General features: G+C 38.2%; 1 long non-coding RNA gene across 1 annotated transcript; it reads right to left on the bottom strand.

Annotated features, from left to right (window-relative positions):
• Positions 1-1208: 1208 nt before the first annotated feature.
• On the bottom strand, positions 1209-1900 carry LOC108234312. The gene is made up of 2 exons (XR_005232783.1): positions 1720-1900; positions 1209-1650 (listed from the first exon to the last, which is right to left on the bottom strand). It is a non-coding gene; the product is annotated as an uncharacterized LOC108234312 (long non-coding RNA).
• Positions 1901-6630: the final 4730 nt, after the last annotated feature.

Raw genomic sequence — 6630 nt, 5'->3', positions numbered from 1 at the left:
TCACGTTTTTGTTTTGATAGACTTGGTTATGTAAATTACAAGAGCTGTGGAAATGATAAACACTTTTATGCCATTTTGGGCTATAAAATGAACACTTTACAGCAGACATTTGGTTAAGGGTGTTTTTACTTATATAGCTTGGGACATACAATATTTTTAATCACTGCAATTTGGTGCCCACAGTGATGCACTCTCGACAGCAACTTCATTTAAGGATTGGGTATGCTAGAAAAGCACTTTAGACCTTGCTAAAAGCTACCAAGTGCTCAGTTTGGACCTTTTGGATTGTAACTCTCTCCTGTTTTCAGACCCCACCGACTCCAGAGGACAGGCAGCAACACTACTGGGCTCAAGTGGGTGAAGCAGCAGACAAACAGCGCACCTGAGATGAAGGTGTCTGACTTGGTGTGTCAGGACTGCTTTGATGCTCCAAAACTAGGATGTGTTTAAGATTGCTGCTTTGAGTGAAAACTGCTCTGTAGCTGTAGAAGAAAATGCTTCAGTGGTTACAAGCTACATTGGCACATGCATTGCGTTGACACCATTATCCCCACCAAGTGTTACAACATACATCCCTATCAGACACTGTGGATGAATTGTGAGGTACGATCCATGCTGCATGCATGCTCCACTGCATTTGCCTCTGGTGATGCTATGTGCTACAAAAATGCCATTGAAGGTCTGCCCTTCACAGCTGGCTGTGAAGGGACCTCGTGTGGCGTCACTAGACGGAAGTTTGGATTTTATGGGATTTTAGTTCCAATAGGTTGCTCAACAACGCCACTCTGGGAATTTCACCCAGAGAATATTACCTCCTGTCTGAGGCACACAGGTTCAGTTGTGCGAAGATTTAAAACATCTGAGGCAGTTCACAATTATAAAAGAAGTTTTATTAAATTCTCCTAAAAAATGTTCATTTTAAAACGAATTAGTCCTTTTAAGAAGGACACCGAATCAAAATAAATAAAAGAAAGTAAAAAAACTGCAGCAGCTGAGGTTACCGGCCGGAGGGGGCGCTATGGGACGACATCCACCAAGCACCGCAAACCAAAACAACCCATTAACACCAGACACAGTGAGACAACCCAAACTCAAGAATCACAGCACGCAAACGGGGGAGACGCCGTCACCACACCAACACCAACACCGGACCTCAGGAGCTGCAAACAGAAACAAAACACAAACAGTTAAATAAAAACGAGAATATCAGCCCGGGCTAAATAAAGAAAAACAAGGGGCTGTGAACAAAATAAGAAATAGAAATCAGACAAAACAAATTAAAACATCAGGACCCGGTGTGGCCCTCTTGTCACGCCACAGCGGGAGATGAGATGGGCGCCGCTGCCACGCCCCAAACGCTTCAATGCAGGCGGATACAGCACCACAGTCCAACCTCAAAAACAGTGGCGTACAACATCCGGGAGATGAACGTAGATAAAAGCAGAGCAAATCAGCACAAATCCGGGAAACGCACACCGACAGAGCAGCAATGGTCCAACTGTGGGGACTATAAAAGGATTAGTCACTAAAATTAAAAGAAACCGGAGCTTAAATGAGTGTTAATCTCTTACCTGCCGATCCACAAACATGCGCACACACACACACACTCGCAGACCGAGGAAGAGGAGGGTAGCGCTGAGGCGTTTTTACCTATAATCACACTTTAATTGAGATTTTCTGACCACGATCGGCTAAAGTGCAGGGAGGGAGAAAACCTACCACCAGCCAGCGATTTGTTGCTTTCCGCTGCCAGAGTCCACCGGACGCAAACCACACAGTGGGAAAACAAAGACGACACATCCTGAATGAGCGTTCAGCTCCCTTATATACACCACGCCCACCCTCAGAACCGGAACTCCTCACCTGGAAACTATTTGTGGAATTACTATACTTCTATACCACTACACTCGCAAAGTAAAAATCATATTACCCAGTATAATCACTGTGTATTTCATGTGCATGTGATATTAAACCTTTTGAATGTTAAATGTATTTCAGTTTCTTACCCTCAGTTACATGGTTATGCTTATGTAAAATATGCATATATGTGTCAGTAACAAGCTTTTTAGCTGCCTTTTTAAATGGGTCTTGGAATTTTTAGATTAAATGTTATGATATATTTTTAAATTGATCATGTTTAAGTCACCTATAATATAGCTACTTGTGTGTAAAGTAAAATAAGTGTCTTCTTTTACCATCAGTCTTCTTATAAAAATATCAAGGCATAAAATTCAAAGTGTAAGATCTCCCATGGCAAGCTCATTCATTTATTCATTCAGGACAACACAGGTAACAAGTAACTTAAATGTATTTTTAAGTTTTTCCCAACAACTACTTTATGTGGCTCAGCTATTTCCCAAAGAAGTATTTTGTGCCATGAGGGAATGAATTGCACTAATTGCACATAATTACTGCCAGTGTACCAGGACAGCAACATACAAATAAAAAAAGGAACTTGAATCTCTTTTTTTTTTTCTAATTCAAATTTTTTGTGAGTTAAGACCTGGTATAAGGGGATGTTAAATGTGTAAAATGGGCATATTCAAGTTGACATATTTACACAAAAAATGTAATTAATTGTGGTGGAAATATTAAATTGAAGAGATGCTGTGCATGATCTTCATACATACGAGAAATTATCAATATTCAGAGGTCCACATATTCCATATTACCTGTCCTGAGACAGGTTTTGTGGTTATGGATGCACACAGTAAACAATAAGGCTAAAGTAGGAGTAATGAATCCTCTCACATAACCTTGTGGTTAGATGATACAGTATATCACATAAATATTTGTTGCTGTTGTTATTATGACTCAAATTTCACTTTATACCTCTAAATAAATGATAATCAGTCTAAAAAGAAATCAAAGCATGTTTCTCTTCTAACAACACAAAATGACTGTATTTCCTAAAATCAGATAAAGAGATTTGAGTTGGACAATCAATAACACACAGCTTTTCGCTGCCTGGAAAATGGGACAAAAAATAGCTCAAAGAGAATGGTGCATGTACTGTAAGACTGGGGTTTCCCTCCTGTAATATAGCTGGATGACCCAGTAATAAGCAACCAAAAGCTTTGTTTAGTCAACTCTCCAGTGTATCATTGCCTTTGACAGAAACTGTCTTTATATTTCTAAAGACACATTAGGAAAGTGCTTAATCTGGACTCATTGTGCTTACGTTAATGTCAGGATCAGTGACAAGTTTTTAAGCTCAAAACAGTTTTTTTTTTTTAAATGCTACACAATGTTTCTTTCAGCAAGTGTGAGGACAGACCAGCTGGTAGTGATGCCAATTCAGAAGGGAGCAGAGTTTAAGCTGCCAGCAGGGACACATAAATTAGCATCCTGAAAGACGGCGCTCAGATTTATTTACATCTGGGAGACTGAAACTCGACAGGGATCTCTGTTCTCTAAATTAGCAACCTTAAATATGGACACCATTGTCCACCCACTCACAAACAGCTTAAACCCACTCTACATACGCAGTCTACAATTTGAATATACCAACACTTCCTCAGAGACCCACTATAAAAATAAATAAGTAAATAAATAAATGAATAAGGTTTGTTAGCAAATGAAGACTTGGCCAATGGTTTAGATGAACCACCAATTTGTACTTCATGGCTTAATTTCTTTGATTTACACAAAGAATGTGATTTGTAGAGAGAAGGAGCCAGATGGACAAGAGGTAAAATACATCCAGGAGAGGCCCATAGTCCATCACCGGGCACACAAAGACAAAACACTATGCAAGCTCACATCAACAGCAAATTAGTAAATTTAAATCTTGCTGCTTTGGGATGGCAGTGCTAACCTCTATATGCTAACAAAAAAACACATTCTGTTTTTACCATGAAACATGAAAGTGGAATAAATGTGAAGAAACAGACTTGCTGGATGATTACAGCTGTAAAAATGACTCCCATATCACGGGAGTAAGGTCATAGGTCAACTGAATTTCATCACATTTTTAAAGCATTAATAGGATGATGCAAAGCCGGACATCTGACCTCCCTTAAACGGCAGATTTTCAACATCATATTTTGACAGCTATGTTGTAAAAACTAGAGAAATTGATAGTGGCTGGCAATGTAACACACACCAGATTTCTTGATTATCGTGTTGTTCTCATCAGCAGGCCAAGTCAAACAAAAAAAGGTAGTGAACGCAGTCCTTGGCAGACGATATTCTCTGCAATCATTCCTCATCATTGCACCCTTCCCTCCCTACATGATTGATGCATTGCTCTAGTAGTTGGACTCAGGGAGCCTGGGGAGGGTTCTGGAGCTTCTGATAACTCCAGACACTGTAGACATACTTGCCTCCCCTTATGTCAGGGAGTCAAAACTATATCTCTCCCTTTTTTTTCTGTGGTCTAAGCCTGTGTTTAAACTTGAGCAAATAGAAAGAAGCATTAGTAGCCTATGAGTCTCCTTTTTAAACAAGCATCAATTAATCCAGATCAAACAGACACCCAGGCCCACATGGGTATTTTAGAAGGGTATTTTACCAACAGAATAACTGCTCTGGGCCTAAAAAGTTAGTTATGTTTTATCATAAACGACTCATATTGCCTAATGTTTTATCATGCTATATACCTAAATAGTTTAAGTGATGGACAGCATATTAAAATGTACCTAATTTTGCAAACACCTTTTTTTCATTTACTTTAGTAAATATTGCCCCAACCCAGGTAATGTGTAAGAGCATAGCTTATTCTACTTGCTATCCATGTTGTACATGGAATTTGTAATGCTTAGCTATTCATTATTCTTTCACAACATTAAAATTTGATAAATTTCAAAGATCTTTATATTTGGAAGTTTTCTGTTTGGGACAGCACGTATCTTTTCTCTAAGGTAACCAGCTGCACAATATTTGTACAGTTATGAGATCTCACAGCTGTGTCTGTGTGTTTTTTTTTTAAATACACAGAGCAGTGGGAGAGTTCCTAAGTGTTCATTGGCAATTAGGTGCCTGTATGCGTGTTTGCTAGCCATGCTTTCTTTATCAGCAAGGATCTTGCAAAAGACTTGTGACATGTCTGAAAATGATGCTTGTTTTGAGGATTTGGACTTAATTCACTCTTCGGGCACAGCTGGATTCACAAACACAGCACTGTGGATCTTATCCAATCTTAATGTTGAGTTTAGAGTTTTTGTGAGCCAAGATTGGTTTTCGAGCTGTAGTTAATAATATCAGCATGGAGGTCAATTTTAGATTTCAGGAAGGTTTAAATCTCTTTATAATTCATTGTACTTGAGGTAAAAAGATAAAATTACAATTGTAATTCATACTGTTTAATTACATTATGAGTTCTTATTGGATACTGGGATCTCAATATACTATTACAAAAAAAGAACTTAGACTAAACAAATATAAAATTGTAAATGTATACAAATCATTACATACCATTTAGAGAGTAGCAATAATGTACCAATTGTGACTCATGCATAGTTTAGGACTCCCTTACATACTGCAAAATTACAGACCATAGACATTTTAAAAATGATTAACACTGGAGACACATGATAGTTTTTTTATTGCTCACACAGAAGGTAGAAACCAAGCAAATCAGAACAGGAAAGTTTGTATTTTTTATCGACAGGCTTTCTGTGTAGAACCCTGACAATATCCAGTTTATAAGCACATACTCTGATGCTTACAAGAGCATTATTGCAGGCATCAGTACAGGCATCCTGCCAAAGAAGAATAGCAGAGGCCTACTTGCAGATAGAAGTTTTAGTTGTACAAAAATTTTCTGCTATCTTTTGGCATAAACACTGCTTTTGACTGAGCAACAGCAAAATAGAAAAGCAGAAATCCATTCGTATCATTATGAGAGAATAAACAGCGGTTAAATTGGAATGTTTCTTTACCAACTTTTTTCTCGTCATACTTATTCACCCTGTAATGCACCCTTTTATCTATCTTTTTTGTACTCCATTCTTCTTCTGTTCTTGTGTTTTTTAGAATGCAAACACTGTCAACTAATTGGAAAAAAAAGTTTGATTTCCCTCATTCACTGCTATGTTTAAACAACGCAAATACCATTGCTTGCGTTCGTCAGACCTGAAGATGCATTGTTAAAACAGAGATGCCAAGTCAGAAGGCACAAACCAATAAGTATCTTGTGTATGCTTACAAACTGTCTTAGAATTTAGACTTTTGCCAGTCTTTCCCAAGTGCTAAAATTTTGTTTAATATATGAGAAGTAAAGAATACCATAACAGCCAACAACATGTTTCCCCAACCAACATTTACCCCAGGGGATGGCAGCCAAAGCTTGCTCTCTTGCTTAATCAGCTACTGCTTGACTGTCTACACTCAAAATTAATTTGCACACTGTGTGATTAATTTTATTGTCGGGAAAGCCTAAAAAATGTTGGAAGATTATTGTTACTTCTTTGATCACAACCTTTCTTGATTGTCCAGATGGTGACGTATTTGCTTCTGATGGATTATTTGCTGCTTTTGTATAATATTGCTGTGGCTGGTGCATATCTGAACTGTCACCAAAGGTACAGAAACATCAAGGTTATACCCTAAATGGTTTGCAGAAACTTTACAAAACAAACAACAAAAAATTAAAAAGGGGGGCCACATTTTTGTCATCTCACCCAGGGA

This window comes from Kryptolebias marmoratus, linkage group LG24, assembly GCF_001649575.2.
Source record: "Kryptolebias marmoratus isolate JLee-2015 linkage group LG24, ASM164957v2, whole genome shotgun sequence".
Classification (NCBI taxonomy): domain Eukaryota; kingdom Metazoa; phylum Chordata; class Actinopteri; order Cyprinodontiformes; family Rivulidae; genus Kryptolebias; species Kryptolebias marmoratus.
This window is presented reverse-complemented; position numbering and strand designations above follow the sequence as displayed.